The 20,399-nt window shown below is 43.2% G+C and overlaps 1 long non-coding RNA gene across 1 annotated transcript in view; it reads left to right on the top strand.

The window, feature by feature from the left end:
- LOC119248918 (uncharacterized) overlaps nt 1-19,900 on the top strand; it is a 40,707-nt gene extending 20,807 nt beyond the window's left edge. Inside the window, exon 5 of the long non-coding RNA XR_005126014.2 lies at nt 19,879-19,900. This is a non-coding gene — a long non-coding RNA (uncharacterized LOC119248918). The remainder of the gene's footprint in view (nt 1-19,878) is intronic.
- Nucleotides 19,901-20,399: the final 499 nt, after the last annotated feature.

Genomic DNA, 20,399 nt, shown 5'->3' on the forward strand with positions numbered 1-20,399 from the left:
CAGAGACATGCATGTGAACAGATGAGGACCTAGAATAATTGAGTAAATGGCTACGGTGCCTTGAAATGTGATCAAGCCTTGAGAGCCAGGACCAAGCCAAAAGAAATAACTCTTATCCATAAAAAGTTCCATAATAAATCAGAAAGCCCTTTCTTCCATATGTCACCTGACATGTTTAATTTGTCTGCTTTGACAGAATTGTGGCAAGCAGAGCTCACCGTTGGCACAATTAGAATGGGTCTTTGTGAAGAAGGCAGGACGTCAGGCGAGGTGAAAGAGTACACAGTAGGCATCTTATAAATGCTTCTGGGCCAGCTCTGTGGATGGAGGGAACAAAAGGAGGGAACAAAGACTTCAGACTTTACAATTTTCAAACCCACCAAGCCCATGGAGACACAGAAACAGTCACATTGAACAAGACATTGAACTTCTTCCTTCCCCTGCTTGTTCACCCTAGAATTTGGCCTTTGTCATAAACCCTAACAAATAACATAGACCTATTCACTTTCATGCAACATTTTACTTCTGGAGTACCAGATTTACACCACAGACCAAGAAATGTACTCTCTCCAATGTCTGCCCCTTCCAAACAAAGGGGAGCCAGTGGATTTATTAGTGTCAGGGTGATTAACCCTAGATCTGGCCGTGCAATTTGTTTTGAAAGGAAGATCGTTTTACCTGGAGAGGGAACATATCTTAATTCTGCCAACAAAATGACTTTTAAATACCAACAGTTTATTTATTTAGGATGAAGGGCTATGATCACTATCTGTGAAAACTAATGTTCCCGTCCCTGCACCAGCTGGAACACCCTAGTTACCGATGCTTCCATGGCCTCCAAGAAGAGACTGTCGCCACTTTACATCCAAATTTTTATGTAAATTAGCTTGTTTAATCCTACCCTGTAAAGAGGAATAATCTATCCATACTTTTACTGATGATGATACTGAGACATGGACAGAAATCAAATCGTTATCCCAAGTTACCTGTGGCAGGGCCTAGACTCAAGACCAGCCCACCCACCAGCCCAACAAAGCAAGTGCCAAATTCCCTGCTAGAGACATTTCAACAAGATTTTTTTTTCTGTTTTCCTGTGTGTTTTATTTATTTATTTTTAAATATTTTATTTTATATAATTCTTGTATCATTTTTCATTTTTGCACAATGTATTTATTTTCATTTTGGTTATATTCCCCATACAATTGCACCCCCCCCCCTTATTTTGACCCTAATCCTTCTTCTCCCTGCATCCCCCTCCTCCACCGTAGTGTGTCTCTGGTTTATAGTTGCTTTCAACAAGATTTTTTTTTTTTAAAGATTTATTTATTTATTTATACAAGCACTGGGTACAGTCAGAAGTGTGGGAGGGTGAGAGAATTTACCAGAGCCAGAGCAGGGAACAGAACAGGCAGACTGATGAAACACACTGCTGAGGGGAGCAGCGGGCACAGCAGGAGAGGTCTGTCGCGCCATGTGGGACCCTCGTCCAGGGATCGAACTGGCGCTGCAGAGGCTGCGGGCAGCTTCACAGCCTAGCACTCAACCACTGCACCACCAGGGGAGGCCCTCAACAAGATTATTTAAGGCAAATTATTGTTATTATACGTTATAGACGTATATTTCAATTCATTTTGCTCATTTCCTTTTTTCAATTTTAATGCATTGAAGTATATAATACACATACCTAAAAGTGCATGTTTTCAGTGCCACAAATTTCCACAAGGCACATGGAACAAGCACCAGGAAGACCAAGAAGCTACAAAAACAAGGCAAGGTAGATGGCAAGGGAGAGGGAGATGGAGGAATTCCAAACAAATATGTGCTGTGTGTTAACATGAAAAATAAGACCTTCTCTGTGTGGGGAGATGTCAGAGCCAGACAGCTTGAGCAAGAGCACAACTCGACAGCTTTTCTGTCTCACAGAATCAAGTTTTCAGAGTATAACTTATTTAAAGCATTATGTGTTTCACATCAGTCCTATTTATGCTCCACACATGTACAGATATACATGCCAAAGAGGAGCAGGAAAGAATGCCATTTTGATTACCCATGAGCTCCAATCTCCACCCTGGCTCCTGATAGTCTAGTATTGAAAGTGTATTTTTATATTTGGGATTTTCTTACCCAACAATAGAAAGAAAGAGTATAGTTTTTTTCCTGCCCAGTTCAAAATTTAATTCTCCCTGTCTACTCTGGACTTCATTAGCCAAGTCAAAAACCTATATTTGACATAACTTTTTAGGTAGAATAGATTCAGGCATCTTTTTTCCATGTTACATTTCTTTATATTTTTGCTCAACTTGAAACATATTTTACCCATTTAATTTAGAATTCCTCAAAGTTCTCTACAGTGCAAATCAAAAGTAAATAGTTTGTTTAAAACAGAGATTCTGAAAAACTAGAAACCTTAGAAAAACAAAAAGACAAGATTGAGAACTTGTGCAAATATCCTTTTTTTCCAGCCAAAATATTGCAACATCTACTTATTTTATGAAATAGTTAACCACGTTATCAAAGTTAAAAAGAAAAGAGAAAGAATAAAAACATATTTCAAGTAGTATTAAAAGTGACAAGCATGTAATATTAATTTGAATAACAAATTGACTAGATAAAGGATTGACACAGTTTAGGCTCCCAACAGATATCAAATAGATTGAGGTCTGATAGTTTGATCAGTTAAATTATAATAGGATTTAGGAAGACTCAAAATGGACAGAAGGAAAAGAGGATCATGCTTATTCCTCTCACTCTCTTGCTCTCTCGCTCTCTCTCGCTCTCTAGCCCTCTCACCCTCTCTCCCAACCCCTTTGTGCTTCCCCTCCCCCTCTGGCCTCTGCAGTTTCTCTTTTCATTATTTGATTGTGAAGTAAGCAGACCAGAGACAACTATTCAACTCTAACACTGTGCACTTTCCAGTTCTGATCTTTTTAATGTGATCGAGACAAGAAGATAATGTTACTTACAGAGCTTTCCACAGCGTGGCCACGTGGCCAGCCAGGTCTCTGTCTAAAAGGAACAAAACACTTCTTTCCTGGGTGGCTGGCTGTGGACTGGAACAGTACATGATGTTCAAGATAAAAAAACGGAAGTTCCAGGCACTTTGCTTATGTGGCTTAACCAAATGAGGTAAAATAAGAAATGCAAGAACAGGGAGAAGCTGCCTTATTTGCAGCGCCTGTCAGAACCAGCACGGGGACTTGGAGTTGGACAGCCTCCCTCTCAATCACAAGCAAGAATGCCTTGTCCCAGCTCCCTAGTTCTGTGTGGATATAAATATGAGATGAAGCAGCTTTGTTACCTTTTAGGGACATTGCAAATACCAAGAGAGCATTATGAAGTGGTTCTTAATGCCCTTGAGCTTGCTTAGAAAGATAAAGTAAGTTGAATATGTAATTTCTAGGCCAGTGGCTAAAGACAGTGTCCACTCATTTCTAAAATCAGGGATCACCCTTAGATCCCTCCAACCCCTTAGATAATTGGAGTCCCTTTGAACAGGGTGCTGGCCATCAGTTCAGCCATGTCAATTGGCCTCCAGACTCACCAGAGCTAACCCAGCCGTGGACCACATGTCCAGCCTCTTCAGGCCTCTGGTCACCACAACTTTCTTCTGAAAGTAGTACCTTAGCTCCTGCTTCATGGTGGTATTTCTGCTCAGCCTCTCCTTAAAGATGAACAAGTAGCAGACATACCTGCTGTGATTAGCTCTGAGACCCCTAGCAAGTCTCTGTCCTGGTCCCCTAAGCCATCTGCAAAATAACCAACCCATGTAAGAGGGAATCCACCCCAGAAAGAAGAGAGAGAAAGAAAGAAGAGAGGAATCTTCCTGCATTCTGAACTAAGAAACGATCTGTCCTTCAAAAAAAAAAAAAAAGTTATAACTTTCAGTTGATGTCATACTTCATATTTCATTCATTGGACAAGTATTTATATATTTGTGTAGTTGAAATTTAAATAATAAAATGCTGAAAATCTGCACAAGGGAATTCTACTTTCTTTCTGAGATGGCAGAAAATTCCTGCTGAAACAAAAAGATGTGTTCAAAAGGATACTGCTATTGAAACTTGAGGACCGAGCTCTGGAACAACTACCCTTCACAATTCTTCACCCGCAACTAGAAGCTAATGATTTCCAGAAATGGCTATAGCAACGAATTCACAGGAACATGGGTCACTGTGTCAAGGATCATGTCAAGAAGAGAAGGTCACCCGTTCCAAATATTTCAGAGGTGAAAAGGTCATTCTTATAAGTACCGTGTCCTCCACATTCAGCACACCACGGTACGTGCTTTGTCATAATTTGGTGGGCCACCAGCTGTCACCAAGGGAGCCTCTGTCCAAATGAAATTCCTCAGTCTTCATCAGCCAGATGTCACTCTTACATCTTGGTTGACACCTTCTTCCAGGAATGGACATGGGTCAGGTCTTTGCCTCTGGAATCAACTAAGTCAGTGATTCACAAAGTACAGTTCAGGGACCCCTGGGGGGTTCAGAGACCTGGCCAGTGTGTTCATCCAGCTAACGCTATTGCATAATAAACCAAAATGTTATTTGCCTCTTCACTCTTATTCTCTCATGAGTCGACAGCGTAGCTGCCTAGAGGTTTTGTAATATGAAGATTTCACTGCTCTGAAGGCTAATGAACAAACTGGGTGTTCTTGTACTTTAAACATTTCTCCATTTTAATTTCCAGTACAGTTAATATTTATAGTTACAACCCAGATAAACATAAGTACTGTGGGATCATCAGTAACCTTCCAGAATGTAAAGAGGCCCTACAATCAGAAAGTTTGAGACGTCCTGGAATGAGTGAATAAGGTATCTATCACCTTTGCCATGTCTACAAAGTTTTCATGAACTATGAGCCAATTTCTTGACCCAGAGAGGACTTTATGATTTTCATAAATATTGATCTATTCTGAGAGTTCTAGCAGTTTCCTCAAATATGAATGATAATTCTTCACTATCTTCTATATTCAGTCATACTGTTGACCAATGCTTAGCCATTTCAGATCCCAAGACATTCATTCAATTAAAAATATTCCTGGACCATGAACCAGGAACTGCTGGCTTTGAGACTATAATGACAAAAAAATCAAAATTTGCCCTCAAAATAGCCCACATTCTAATGGATGTGGAATAGAATTTGTCCTAAAATTTATCCCAGTGGTCTTAAAACATGTATGTGAAAAAAAAAATTAGGACTCCTAATTTATGTCTTAATCTTACCTTAGTATATGTTTTTTGATGTAAACAATATGTTCATTTAGTAGCACACACACAATGATACTGTCTATTGAAGTGGGTGCCCCCCAAAATTCTTACTGACAGAGTGTCCAATTTCAAAAAAGAAAAGAGACACTGAACGCATTCTACTAGGCCTCCTTTATTTTTCATCCTCATGAAATTTCCTTGACTGCCCAGCAGTTGCTTGGGAGTTCACATAAAATGGTCAAGTGTTCTTAACACGCTAAGCTGCAAGGAAATTTAGAGATGATATACTCTCTAAATTTAGAGATGGTAGAGATCTTTTCTTTTACAGAAGCATCAAGGCACAGAATACTAAATGAGTTGAATGAACTATTTCCCAATTTGGTGAAGGAGTTACTTCTCGATACTTTTGAGAATGTGATTCTGAGTCACCATCACAGTGGGTGGGGCCTTGGGAATATGCAGAATCCTGGGTGAGATCTGTTTTTGCTCAGAATCTCAGGGGGCAGGGCGGCTGTGTACTTAAAATAAGCTCCTGGGGAGATCCCCAAGCATGCTAAGGGGAGAGTCACAGGGGTTGGGCCATGGGGACTTGGCCAAGGTCTCTGTGTTCCCAGTGCCTGGCTCTCTCCTTCACACGTGGCACACGTTGTCTCAGACCTGGGTGTTCAGTAACAAATGTGCCTGCCTTGCTGTCTGACCCGACGTAAATGGCTGTAGTTGGCTGATTTTGCTAATTCTGGGATTGTTTTTCCGGGGCGTGATTTTAATCTCTTCCTTTGATGCCAGGCTATTTGCCATCGTTTCTTACTGCCTTCGGTGTGATCACTACTAATCTCTCTTCCCTCCTTCCTCGCTCCCCTCTAATTTTCTGCTTTTAATTTGTTGTGGTCTGGGAGACTACATAAATGGGCTTGTTAGGAGTGTGTGTTAATTAAGAGTCAATTAGACATAGTTAAAAGTGCATTGCTTTGTGACTGGTGTTTCCGCTGCTTCCAGCCTCTCTTGCTTCCTTCCTGTTTCTCAACTGCGTTCCAGAAGGTGGAGGTTGAGGGACGGCTGACCTCTGGCTAAGGGGCGCACTAGGGTATTTACTTTCTTGTCACATTTCACTGCTGTCAAACGTCAGAGTCTGGTGGCCCCCCCAGGAGCCAGTGCACTAATGATTCAGGACACCTAGGTCTGACCCACGCTTCCTACCTTGTTTCTCTGACTTAAAGCAATTTAAAGGAAGAAGGAGACAGGACCCTAGAGGCAGGGGGACGGCCGGCCATTCTCCAGGGTAAACCAGGAAGTACAATCGGCTCCTCTGAGAAACACACTAATTTCTAGTTCAAGAAGGGTTTAGATCTGTCTCCACTCATTGCTGCCCAGGATTCTCAGCCGTGATACCCAAAAGGGTCAGTCTGACTGGGCTTAGGGCTGGGAGAGCGAAGTGATGGACATGGAGGGGTGGTAGGGACCATCTTTAGCCTAGAAGGCAGAATCAATGTATTTAACTAAACTTCATTCCATGCAAACATACTGCTATGTATTTTTTAAACCTCCAGTATCTAACAATATCTTTGGAACCTAAATTTTATTTGTCTGTGATGCTATTGTTAAGTGACATAACACAAAGATGAAGATGGTAAAATTTTAATTTCATCTTGTATCATCTTGAATGAAGAGTAATTGTCCTCACAACAACCCAGATCTTTTTCCCTTCCTTCATTATAAATATACACCCTTTTGAAAGGAAACAACTTTTCTATCTTTCCAAAGTTATAAAATGACAAAAATAAAAACAAAATGGGAACCCAAAGTCAATGTTATTTTACTTCATGGGTTTCTGTGCCTCTTAAGAGCTAATTTCTTGTTTTTCCCAGGAAAAAGTTCGTATCTTTAGCTAATATCCCACGTCGGGGCATACATGACTGAAACTGAACTGTTGTTTATTTAAAAAAAGGGGGGGGGCGGGGGTTGAAAAGAGGCAAAGAGCAAAAGGTACTTGCACACAGAGGGGGAAGAGGGGATCATACTGATCCATTTTCAATGCTTAATTACAAATCTGCTCCAACTAATTTCCTTATTGTGCCCACAGCTGCTGTTCTTTTGTCACCGGTTTATTTTTCTTTGAAAATCTGAAAGGCATCAAGGCTCGCCCTGAAAGTCATCAGGAGCAGAGCTGGTGTCCCAGATGCCTCATTATTGGTCTTGTTTGCAGGTCTGTTTGGTTGTTTATGTCTTGCATTCAAATCATTTATTTTGTTCAGACCCTCCTTTGCTTTGAAAATGATTTTAGAACCCTGGACTGCTTTTATCACTCAACCGTTTGCCTTGCTGGGTAACAGGAACATCCTGCTTTAATCAACGTGACAATTTCCCAATAATCTCTGGGCAGGCATTGTTTAGTAAATATCAAAAAGTGTAACGTTCCAAAGACTCTCTCACAGTGACCCAGGGGCCTGAGTGTCTTTTGGAAAGCAAAGAAAAAAAAGTTTCTCTCATGAAATCATAATGATTTTGGAAGATTTTCCTCTGTACATCTAAATGTCATATGGAATGGTTTGGAACTTACAAAGGTTTTGCTTTCACAGCCAAGAAGATTGGCTGCTAAAACTAGTCAAGGCACTTGGGGATGGGGGTACTGTGGATATTAGTAAAATGCATTCTTCTGCCAGCAACATGACAGGATGTTTAAATGCTGGTTCCTGGGAGTCCAAGAGACCTCAGTTCAAATCCTGGCTTGGGCAAGTTATCTTAACCTCTTGAGCCTCAGTGTTCCCAAGTGTAAAAGAGAAATGAGTAACATCTAACATCTAGAATTTTAGAAAATTACATTAGCTAATGCTTGGAAAGTCCTAGGCTAGAAGGTCAGGCATGTGGTCAGCTCAATAAACCAGAGTTATTATTGCTTTCATTTGTTTCTTGAAAGAAAAGGACCTAGTTGTTGGTTTCAATATTTCTGTCTCATTTTTGGTTAATATCGGTATTGTGGGAGTCAATTTAAGTTGATATCAAGTAAAAATTCCTATATTAACTGCTATAAGTAGGGTGACTATATTATGTATGGTCCAAACCAATATACTTTGAGAGTAAAAATGTGCATTATTAATAATTATGCCAAGACAATAGATAAAACATCAGCACCATCCCGAGCAAACCACTGCATACTGACCCCTTGCCAAAGGAACCTCAAATTGAAGAAGTATTAGAGCTGGAAATAAGCTTGAGCTCCTTCAGTTCAAAACTGAACTTTCATAGATGAGAAAAGTAAAGCCCAGAGCAGTGATGTAACTGGCCCAGGGTTTCACAGCCAATAATTGAAAACCCCTCTTTTTTTTTTTTTTTTTTTTTTGTGGGACTGCCCAGTGGCCGGGGGATCGAACCGGCGCTGCAGAGGCTGCTGGCAGCCTCTCAGCCCAGCGCTCAACCGCTGCGCCACCAGGGGAGGCCCCAGTCCTCTCATTTTAACCTCCTTGGGATGGCTCCTTGGTGTGGTTCTGGTTTCAACATTTCTTTAGCAAGGCTGGGAGCTATTCTCCCTTATTTCTTCTCCTGAAAGAGTCCCGAGCCATCCTCGTGTTTTTCTCTTCATTTCACACCAAATGACAGTCTGTGCAAAACAATCCTCTGAGAGGAACACTTGGTGTTTTCTTGATCTAAATCCTTCAGGCTTTAGGTCATTTTCTCCTTCTATTTAGTCTGTCCCGGATCCAGAGAAAAAAAGGCAACTGTCCCTCCCTTCTTTCAATTAAAGAAGATCTTTAAGGTCTTTGTTCCATTTTCCTTTGGGATCACCGAGTTACAATTAGTTCTTAACCGAGAGAGTCCCTTTAAGATATTTTCCCAAAACAGATCACCAGGACACATTTATATCTAAGCCCCCTGGAAATTAGATATGTGAATAAACATTTTTAATCCCTGTTAATTACACAATATATGTAATATTTACATATTATAGATTTTAGCAGCTTTCATTTCAGATGATTTTGTAACATTATTTAGACATGGTAAATATTCTGCATACAGTTATATTTTAAAGTTACCGGGAGCCAGATGTCAGGAACTTGTCAGTCCCTCTTAAGGTACTTACCAGCCTCTCTGATGAAGACTACATTTTATAACAATGCTCCTATGCACGTGCTAATTTATGTAGATTGTTTATTTGAACTAGTATTTTTCACACATCCATTTCTCCATGTTCACCTTCCTTTCCTTCTTGTCTTATAAGAGATAATGTGGTTATTCCTGTCTTATGGCTCCAGGTTTTATGGCCTGGCATACCCATAAAGATGACAAGAGGTGCATGTCACAGGCAGCAGCCTTCCATCCCCCTTGCCATTTTGTGTTGAACTAGATGAGGAACAAGCTAACACTATGGCAGTGGCCACATGCTTTCCCTCTGGATGTGAGGTTCAGTGATGAGCAAGGACCAACCTGGACAGTCATGTAACTTCCGGATGCTGCTGAGCATCTGCTGGGGAATATCTGTCTAATAGTTCTTAATAGCTTGATGAATTATTTTATTTTTTAAAGATTTATTTATTCATGCATCTAAGAACCGGGGTACAGGCCAGATGCACCGGAGGGTGAGAGGATTCACCAGAGACAGAGTGGGGAACAGAACAGGCAGACTGACTGAAATACACTGCTGAGGGGAGCAGCAGGCGAGACAGGAGAGGTCTGCCGCTCCATATGGGATTCTCCCCGGCCGGCTGGGATTAAACTGGCGCTGCAGAGGCTGCAGACAGCTTCACATTGCGGCTCTCAACCACCTGCGCCACCAGGGGAGGCCCTGATGGTTTGTTTTAAAGAGGCATTGTAAGTTGTGGTTAAGAGCACACTAGAGTTCAGCATAGACTTCTGGGGCCACAAGCAGGTCCATTCCCCAGACCTGATCATGCCATGTCCATATGCACAGCAATGTACCAGAACATTTATAACCTTGGTTCCTGTGGCTCAGAGACACACCAGAACAGGGCACCTTCACACAGAAAGCTCAGGTACCAACGCCTTGGCTCAGCACTGGAGACTCCCTTTACGAGACTCCTAGCCACAGTTTCAGGCTCTTCATGTGTCCCTCCCATTTCTGGTTCCCACTAAATGCTGGCGCTCTCCCACCCCTTCCCCTTGGCATGCTGTTCTCTTTATTCTATTCATCTGGAGCGCCTCCTCCCCAAGCCTTATCTAAAACCCAGCACATTAAACTGCTTTCCCAGTGAAGACCTTTCTTAAAGTTTTCTTTTGTAGGTGAGTGTTATAAATAAGTAATGATAAAAAGCATCTCTTTTGCGCCTCCCAAATAAAAGGTTCACACTCCTTCCATCCCCTCTGTAGAGCAGTAACTCTGAGAAGGGCCAGGGGGCTTGTAGGGTTCTATTTGTCTTGTCATCTTCTATGGAAGACTATAAACTCCACGAGGGTAGGAAAACTTGTTGATAGTGTGAGAGGGATGAGGACAATGTTTTGGGGAGTTTGGGGAATGGGGCAGTTGACACAACAGAATACAGAGACAAATGCTGCTGCATGCGTGTGCCTCTGCACAGCCAGGCCAGAGCAAAGGGACAGTCAAAGGGGAGAACCTGCTCAACCGCGCCCAGAGGATCAGGATTATGTCAAGTGGATTTACAGGTCTGGCTTGGCTTTTGTTCTATTGAATGACCCTATCCTCATAGTCAGATCTTGTAGCACATCTTGGAAAGGGGTGCAGGTCCTCAGGGACTGCAACCTCCAGAACCAGTAGGGAAGAGTGTCCTCCCAGGACCACCCACTGTCCTTCCCTGGTGATACCAGCAAGTAGGGTGTATCAGCTTGTGCATCAAACATTCACTTTAATACTCAGTCACAGAGAAACTGGAACCTCTGTGTTTATGAAACCCAGGACCCCAGCGCATCTTACTCAACAAACAAGCGGAGAGCAAAGCCAGCCAGCCAGGCTGAGTAGCTCTGCACTGCCCCTGACAGTGAGGGGAGTCAGCAAGGCTCAGGTTTCATGGCCCAGTGTGGAGGCCCTCCAGGTAAATTCCAACTGGTCCATTTGACGTGAAATCTTCCAGCTTGACCAAGAGTCACTGACCTTGAGAGCAGCCATTTAACCCCCATTATTTGTTTTCTATTGGTAACATTTACATGGAGAACTTGATTAAAGCTGACCTCTTGGTGAAAACGGAATTCAATACATATTTGAAACCCTCCTGCCTTCTCCGCCCGGTGTCAGGTGTCCTCTGTTTCACTTCTCTCCTAACTGGCAGCCAGGCCTCCACTTTGCCTGCATTCACTGCTCTCGCTGCATTTGTGCAATGTTTTCCATTTGGTTTTGAACCTTCGACCCCCACCAGTGTGTCTGAGAGTGAGCCAGGGTGGGAGCTGCTGGGTGGTTGAGCTTAGGACCAAGTTAAACTACTCTCGGTAGTTTCTGTTCAAACAAAGATGTTGAAATGGCCCTGTATGTCCCCTGTCCCTCCTGCCCAAAGGAACCTTTCATGGTGTGTAGTCATTCACACAGCTCAGCTTCCCCCTTCACAAGGACAGCGGAGCTCCCCAGGAAAAGAATGCAATGGCCATTGGTTTGGAATAAAGCTCCCCTTCCTACATGAAAATTTTATCTGTATTGCTTTTCAGATCAATATGTCAGTAAAACCGAAGGGTAAAAGTGAAGGGGAGGCTACTAGATAAAATGCTGTTCGCTGACATATCCAGAAATGCCTCCTCTTCTCATTTCAGCAAGTGTTCGTTGACTTCCCACTTCAAAATGCAGATCTACCTACAAGGAATGTTGTATGAAGAGGTATGTCTGTGTTAGAAGTGGAGGTGTGGGAAAGAGCCACACATGAACGCACAGGAGTTAAATAACAATGTAAGACTCAGACGTGGGATCCACCGGCCTGTGTACCTGAGACCTGGCTCTACCACGAGCAGGCTGAGTCCCTAGGGGGTCACACACCCCCTGGGTCCCAGGACTTCCCCTGCCAAGTAGAAGCATTGATCCAGAAGGCAAATTAGGTCAATTTCAACCTGGCAATATTTTATATGACTCCAACAATATAAAGCAACAACATAAGGGATGTCCCAGAACTCACTGTGCGGAAGTCACAGACGCAAGGTCAATTTAGAGGAGAGGGACATGGTGGGACACTGGCACTAGGAAAGGGGTTCCCTAGGGAACAGGGGCCACCTGGGAAGACTGGGGGGTCTACTGCTTTGTGTTTATGTTTCCTGCTGCAACTGTGTGGAATAAGTCATGGATAGTACTGTGTTTCCAGTGCAATGGATTTCCTTTTGTGGAGATCAGCAATGAACCTTCAACTGGGGAGTATTTTTCCTGTATCTCAAGCAGGTGATTTCCTGTCATGCTTTCTACAACCCTGTGAAGCTAGAATTATTGTCCCCATTTTAACAGATGAAGTTGGAGGCTCACAGGGTTAATTTCCTCTGGTCACATGGAGAATAAAAGCAAGATGCGAACCTAACTGTCCACTCGAAAGGCTGTGCTCTTCCCGTGAGCCAGGATGGAGTCCCCAGTGTTCCCCAAGGGCTCAGCCCAAAGTACCACCAATTCTTACCTTCAGTAAAGGAGACAGGTGTGGCCTCACTCACCCTGAGCACCATCCGCAGAGGAAAACAAGGGGTGCACACAGTTCGCCTAATGAGTATTCAATCTACTTTTCTGCACAATGAGAGAGCCTGGCTTTCTCCAGAAGCAGAACAAAGTCAAGTGCTTAGAAATAAATGAATGTCGATGCACATAGCAGCGAGTTAAAAGACAAAGTCAAAAGTGGAAAGGCCACCAGCTGAGCAATCCTGGAGAAGCAGAAGCCTTTTCCTTGAACACAGGAGGGTGTCAGGTGCATCTTAGGGACACAAAAAAGCAAGGACACTTCTCTCCTCATCTTCTTGCCCCTCTGGCATCAGCAGCCAATTGTAGTTTAAGCTCATCAGGCCAAAAAAATTAAGAATTTATTACTCCTCCATTCAGCTTCACCACCAATAAATACCCCTCCCCAACAAGGCAGCCTGCTTTGCTAGCCCTTTGGAAGCTGGGGCCCAAGCACAGACTGTGAGTGTGGAACCAATTCGGTGCACACTTGGTGGGAGACTTCATGTGCTGGAAAGTCATCCCTGCAAACCGCAGAAGAGGATGTCCAATTATTGGCATTAGGGTGATAAATTAAAAAAAAAATTTGTTTTTCAAGATGATGTGCTTTTTTCTATTTCTGACCAAGGAATCTCTTTCCCTTTACCTAAACAATCAGAGGATTTGGTTCTCTCAAATCCCAACTTTCTCTGTCTGTGAAGGTTATTATTGGCTTGGTTAAACAAAGTACTTGTTTATAATAGATATAATAAATGACAGAGTGGTTTTGAAATTACACAGTTGGTGTAATAAAACCGGTTAAAACCTTATTTAAAAAATGTCACAGTTGGTCAAATGTATTAATGGCATATGGTTTAGTTTTCTCTCTTCTTCCCCCACCCCCAGGACAACACGTGCATTCTCATTTCAGAGTGAGTAGAGGATTAATGAAACAAGATAAACTTTCTCCCGGCTTTCCTTCCATACAATCTGCACTTTCATTTACTGACTCAAGCTTATTTGTCCCCCTTCTATCTCTCACCTTCCCCACCATCTTAGCTTTCTCTTTCCCATAGCAAGCAATTACCCAATTCCTAAAATTCTGGGTTATGTAAGAGATAAATATTATATAATGTAGAACATGTTTTAGAAGGAAAAGTTAATGCAGAAATTACACACTACATAAACAGAATGCCCACAACTGGCAGGCATAATTATTTTTCCTTCTGTTGATATTACCAACTATAATAATAAAGTCAAACATGTGCCCCCAAACATATTTCAGCTGCATGTAGTCATCATAGCAGCAGAGAACATAATTGCATTATTTGCCTCCTCTGAAATCTCTCACTCACAGCTCTACCTGTCTCCAAATTTCTTGTAGAGAATTACTGGGTTGTTTCTAGAGATGAGGCATGACTGGAGTTGTGAAGTTGGGACTTTACCAGCCCAACCAAGCTGTACCTGGCCAAGTGGGTCGTCTCAGAACTGTGGCTGGACTTTGCCTGGAGCTTGGAGATGCCATCTCTAATCCACAACCCTGCCATGAATTTGTTTTTTGTCATAAATGAAGCATGGGGCTGTGCTTTAATTTTCCTCACTGCCCTCTGTCAAGTAATAACCATAAATATTGTCCTGAATCATTAAGTCACAACCTGAAACGTGATCCTGCCCAGCTCCCAATCAGACGGCCATCTGGAAGATGAAAGAAGTCTATTTGGGTTTCGGAATGATCCAGACTCTAATTTGTAGTAACAGTCTTAACAGGCTGTTTCAGAGACATTAACCAGCAACTTGTTTCAAGTTCTCAAGGAAGGTCCATTATCCACAGTTGGAGGTATTTGCTTCAAGCAGAACCATGAACTGTAACTGCTGGAAAACTACCAGGCCCTCTGGCTTTCAATCAAATACCACATTCTTCCATGGACACTAGATTTCCACCCAAGGGCAAGAATATATGCATAGAGCAAATGCATACATAATATATTTCCAAATATCCTCTGTGTCATAAGGAAAGCAAACATTTCGAGAGGAAAACAAATTGCAGCTTCTCCAAGCAAGCAACAATGCAACATGATAGATATATAATTTTTCCTATTACCCTGAGGTTACTTGTGCAGAGGAAAATAAATCGTACTCTTATTTTGCTGTAGAAATAATCTTGTAAACACAAAGAGAAAGTCATTACCTAAAGTCTCAAAACATATCCTTAAACTGAGTGTATCACTGATCAAAGGGACTATTAGCCAAGCAATTGCTTTAAATATCTGAACTTCCTGATCTTACAGCAAATAATTTCAATAGAAGATGCTTTTCCATTTCATCTTGACTTTTGAATAGAAGGCCAAAAGAGAAAAAAATAACAGTGGAAAGTCAGGTTTCTTCTCTGAGTTACATATAGCATTGTTCTCTTGAAGGGAGTGAGTTGAATTAATTGAATTTTGAACATACAAATACACTCAAAGCAAACATGAAGTAATTTATTTATAAATGCATGAAGTAAGTGGTATTTTAGGTCAGGAGTATGTCACTAAACCAAAGCCCATGATAACAAGTTTGTTTTATCTTTAATCCCTTCAAGGAAGAAAATTTCAAAAACCCTCTTCCTTTGCCTCAAAAATTGGTTCAGCACCTCTCATTTTCAGTAACTTAATATATGTAGTGGTTATGCTTACAAATAAATGTCATGAAAAAGATTAAAAGAAATCTAAAAGCATTTCATGGCCTTATTTAATCCTGATTTCAACAAAATAGTTGAAAAAAATAAGTCCATGATTTGAGGCAATCATAGAAATCTGAACATAGGCTGAGTAGTAGATAATAATAATAATAAGTAGAAGTAATAATTATTCATCTTATAAGATGTGATGGTATTGTGATCATTTTTAAAGTCTTATATTTTAGAGATACAGGCCTACGTATTTATGAGAGACATGGCATATTGCCTGAGATTTGCTTTAAAACACTCCAGAAAAATTGTAGGTGGTAATAGATGACAGAAGAGTCCCAAGTTACTAATCGTTCTTGAAGCAGAATGGTAGACACCAGGTTCACTAGCTCTTCTTTCTTCCTACCTCTAGGTATATTTGCTTTCTTTAATGATAAAATATTTTAAAACGTACTGATCAGGAGTTGAGAACATGGTTCTCAACCAGGAGATTTTGCTCTCCCACTTTCCCTGGGAAAGCATTTCCCTCATTTAGTAACATCTAGAGACATTGTTAGTTGTCACATTTGGAGGTAGAATGGGTCTGGAATCTGGTGACTGGAGGCCACGGATGCTGTAAACAGCCTACAATGAACAGAACAGACCCCCAACTAAGAATGACCAGACCCCAAATATTAAGAGTGGTGATATTGAGAAACCCTGGGCTGGACCATGTCCTTTTAGGATATCCTGTTCATAAATAGATAAAATACAGTCCTTGCCCTCATGGAGTTTACAGTCTTCCATAGACAACAGGACAAGAAGACAAAAGGACCTGGCCCCCTGGCCCTGTCCTCTCACTTCTCAGAGTGGTTCGCAGGAGGAGAGTTGGAAGGCGAGAGAACTACTTTCAATTAGGAGGCGCAAAAGAAATGCTTTTTATCATTACTTATTTATAACATTCACCTACAAAAGAAAACTTTAAGAAAGGTCTTCACTGGGAAAGCAGTTTAACGTGCTGGGTTTTAGATAAGGCTTGGAAAGGAGGCGCTCCAGATGAAGAGAATAAAGAGAACAGCATGCCAAGGGGAAGGGGGGAGAGAGCGCCAGCATTTAGTGGGAACCAGGAATGGGAGGGACACATAATGGCTCAGCCCGAAACTGTGGCTAGGGGTCTCGTAAGGGGAGTCTCCAGTGCTGAGCCGAGGCGTTGGTACCTGTGCCTTCTGTGTGAAGGTGCCCTGTTCTGGTGTGTCTCTGAGCCACAGGAAAGGTCATAAATGTTCGGTTTCATCGCTGTGTGTGTAGGCGTGGCATGATCGGGTCTGGGGACTGGACTTGCATGTGACCCCAGAATTCTCCAAGCAGGAGTGACACCAGAAGCAGCTGGGTCATTTCCAGCAGGGCTCCATGATGCAAAACCATTTGGAACCAAGCTGCCTCCATTCCCTCACCTTCCTCTGGAAAAGTGTGCATAAGCATCCACTTATTTTTGGAAGTCATCCAGCCTGTGACAGGTGACCACAGGAAGAGGTTTGAGCATGCGTGTGCATGAGCAGAGGGGAGGGCCTCACTGCATGAATAGCTGTTACATGCCAGGCCCTGCTCTCAGCACCTAACATGCAGCATCACCTTTAATTCTAGAACAACCCTGAGAGGTGGGAGTACTAAGACCCATGGTCGCGATGAATGTTCCGGTGTGGTGAGAAATGTGGCTTTTCCACAGGTCCCGCAGCAACTAGGTGGTGAATATGGGATTCAGAGCCACAATGGCCGGATACTAAAAGGCCACAATGAGCCTCCCTCACCTCCACCCAATCTGTGCTTGGCCATAAGCGGAGATGCTCCATGCTGAAGGTTCTTTGCTGGCCCGCGGAGGGGGGCATCCTGGTGAAAGCCCATCAAGCTAAGACTGAGATGGACCAGGAGGGGAGGAAGAGGCACTGCAGCTTCAAGTTAGGGCTGCGGAGCAAGGGTGGGCGGCTGTCTCCCATCCGAGTGGGGGAGATGCACATCCCGGCCTGGGCTGCGTCGTCAGCGCCAGCAGCGTGCTGGTCATGGAGCTTTGAGTGGTTTATGGTACTTGAGCATTTGGCCCAAGGGAGTTACCAGGAGGTAGAGAAGGATCAGGAAAGCTGCCAAGTCCGTGTCGGAGTTCGCAAGTAGAGCCCTGGCTAAGAGCAGTTTGGGTGGTCCAGAATTGGGGCCTTCCCAAAACAAGCAGGAGACGCCTATGTTCTCAGCTAACTCCCCCTGCGGCCCTCATCTGGCACCCCAGGCCACTGCCTGGGCTTAAAGAGCTCATTAGTGCAAGGCAAAAGGAAGCTGTCCCCCGTGTGGGCAGAGTAGGGCAGCAGAGCAGGTGGTTAGATGAGAGAAGCTGGAAGCCACCCACTCTGAGGGACTCCACAGAGGCATCTAGGGGTGGGGGAGGATCCTGGAGCGGGATGCGTGCGCTCAGGGTGCTGCTGTTCCTCCACTGTGTACCTTCAGTAAATCATGAAAACCTGTATATAAATTCCAGTGCTTATGATCAAGGGCTTAGGGTGAGTCAGACCTGGGTTCAAATCCTGCCTCTGGCACTAACTAGCTGTGTGACCATGAGTACATCACTTGACTTCTCTGACCTTCATTTTCCGTATCAACAAAATGGTGACGGTCAGAGAGGTCACTATGAGGGTTAAGCAGCAAATATTCATAGAATACCTGCCCAGTGCCCAACACTGGGCAAGTATTTAATAGATGGTGGGTTTTATTGTTGCCCTCATCTTCCTCATATGGATAATGCCACAGACTCTGCTCTATCCTGGTACAAGGTTGTTAAAATGATTCAGTGAGGTCATCTACACATATGAAAGTATGATGTCGTTTGTCAAGCACCTTCCAGACAGTGCTGGTCTTCCAGGCAGGGAGACACACTGCCTCTGTTCCTTTGTCTTCTTTCCTTGGCTCAAGGACAAGCCCATTGAAATACCCACCGAGATTATTCTAGATGGTAAGCATCTGTCATCTGGGGACAATTACTGGATTGAATTTCAGGGAAGTTCTGTGCCACAGGCAGCTGACTCTGTACAGACAGACAGCAGAGAAGAAACCTTACCCACAAGAGGGGTTGGTACAAGGACCTTGAGGCCGCTTGGGGTAGGGCAATCATGACTTCATTCTTGTATTCCGTACCTGCCAGCCTGCCCTCAGCCCCCCAGCTTCCTGTCTTAAACAGAGCCTTTCTTGATACATATTTGTTGGATGAATGATTTTTTTTTACTTTTTAACAAATTGCTTAGACATCCTGGGAACTCAGACTTGGTGTTGTGTGTATAACCCTTCCGACCCCAGCCATGGGAGGCTTATCATGAATAAGTCCACAATGTCCAGCTAGTTGCCTCTTCAGATCTTTCTAAAAACCATGGTGAGAAACTCCATAGAGAAGAGACCCTGTGGATTGTTTGCTCTTCTGTGTGTCCTGTGGGGCCAGCTCCAACAGGGTTGCAGATGGCGCCTCAGAGTTTTACTCTATGACCACTAAACCCTGCGTTACCGGGCAAGGTGCCGGAATAGGGAAAAAATGGTTATGATGATCTGGATGATCTTAGCCCACTGAAAGTTTGGCTTAGGTTTGGGTCAGAGGTCAGCTCAGTGTTGGCATTCTCCCTGCCAGGTCACCCCAAGTTGGGAAGGGGGCCCTGTGGGTCTGCTTTGATACAATTTTTGTCATTCTCCTTGTCATCACCCCACTCTATGCCTTTAGAGGCTGTGGTATGAATGTTTTGCTTCTCCTGATGTTAATCTGGTTGGTCATTAGTCATTATGGTCTATTGGCTGGCACATCTGTCCTTCTGTCCCATCTGCCCAAGCCAGTACTTGTGAGTCCACCTTCCCACACATACACCTTCCTGGCTTGTCTCCTTGCTCATAGCAAGTTTAGCTACTTCATGGTTCTGAGAAAGATGCCCACGCCCAGAGGTGATAACGGAGGAAGGAAGCACTACCTCCTGAGTCGTGAAGAGCTTCCTGGTGATGCTGTAATACGGGACAGGCTTACCTTCATCTGGAAGAAAGACCAGAGAGATGAAATTAGAATGACAGCTTACTCTGACCACTGGAGCTCCCCATAAATATGATTCAGCTCTCCAGGTTGTTGGGAGCCACAGGGGCCTGGAGAGTGGGGAGGGCAGCTGGGAAGGAATTCAAATGCCCTGGTGATGAACTCTAATGCACCTGGGAGGGGTCTTCACTATAAATGGTGGTATGTTCTAAAGACCCCGGCTACCACCGCCCTTTCTGGCTTGCTTATTGCTACTGGAATACCCCCAAGCCCAACAGCACAGTGGGCTTCAATTGCTACCAGGTGCCAGACATAGTGTATTAGGAAAGAGCTGGGGCCAAACTGCATGGGTTTAAATCTGCTTATTAGCTTTGTGACTTCAGGCAAGTTACTCACCCTCTCTATGCTTTCTCATCCACAGGTGGAGGCAATAATAGAAACTACCCCACTGCGCTGGTATAAGAATCAAATTACTTAACATTGGGAAAGTGCTTATATCAGCACCTGGTATATGGTAAATGTTTGTAATATGTAATAAATATTTAGGGATCTGATATCAATCTTTCCATAGGATGTAGGGGTTGCTACTGGGCATATGGTCTGAGCTTTCGAGACGGTGGCATCAAATTTTGCCTAGAATATAGGGGCAAGAATAGCCACTTAACATCATCAGCACTAGAGAGAGAGCGCTGCCAGCCTTGGCTTCTTCTACTATAAAGTGGAAAACAATTAAGACCCTCCACATAGAAGTCTTTGGGAGAACTTAAATAAAATAATCCAAATAATGTCCCCAGCAGAGTATCTGGAAAACGTATTCAATATGTGTTTACTTATCATTACCAGTATAACTGAGACAGGCCAAGGAAGATGAGATTTGTCCACAGATATTTATCCTCTAGGGGACGTCGGCAGTATCTGGAGTCATTTTTGGTTAGCTGAGAC

Source organism: Talpa occidentalis, unplaced genomic scaffold (genome assembly GCF_014898055.3).
Source record: "Talpa occidentalis isolate TD23 unplaced genomic scaffold, MPIMG_talOcc4v2.1, whole genome shotgun sequence".
Classification (NCBI taxonomy): Eukaryota; Metazoa; Chordata; class Mammalia; order Eulipotyphla; family Talpidae; genus Talpa; species Talpa occidentalis.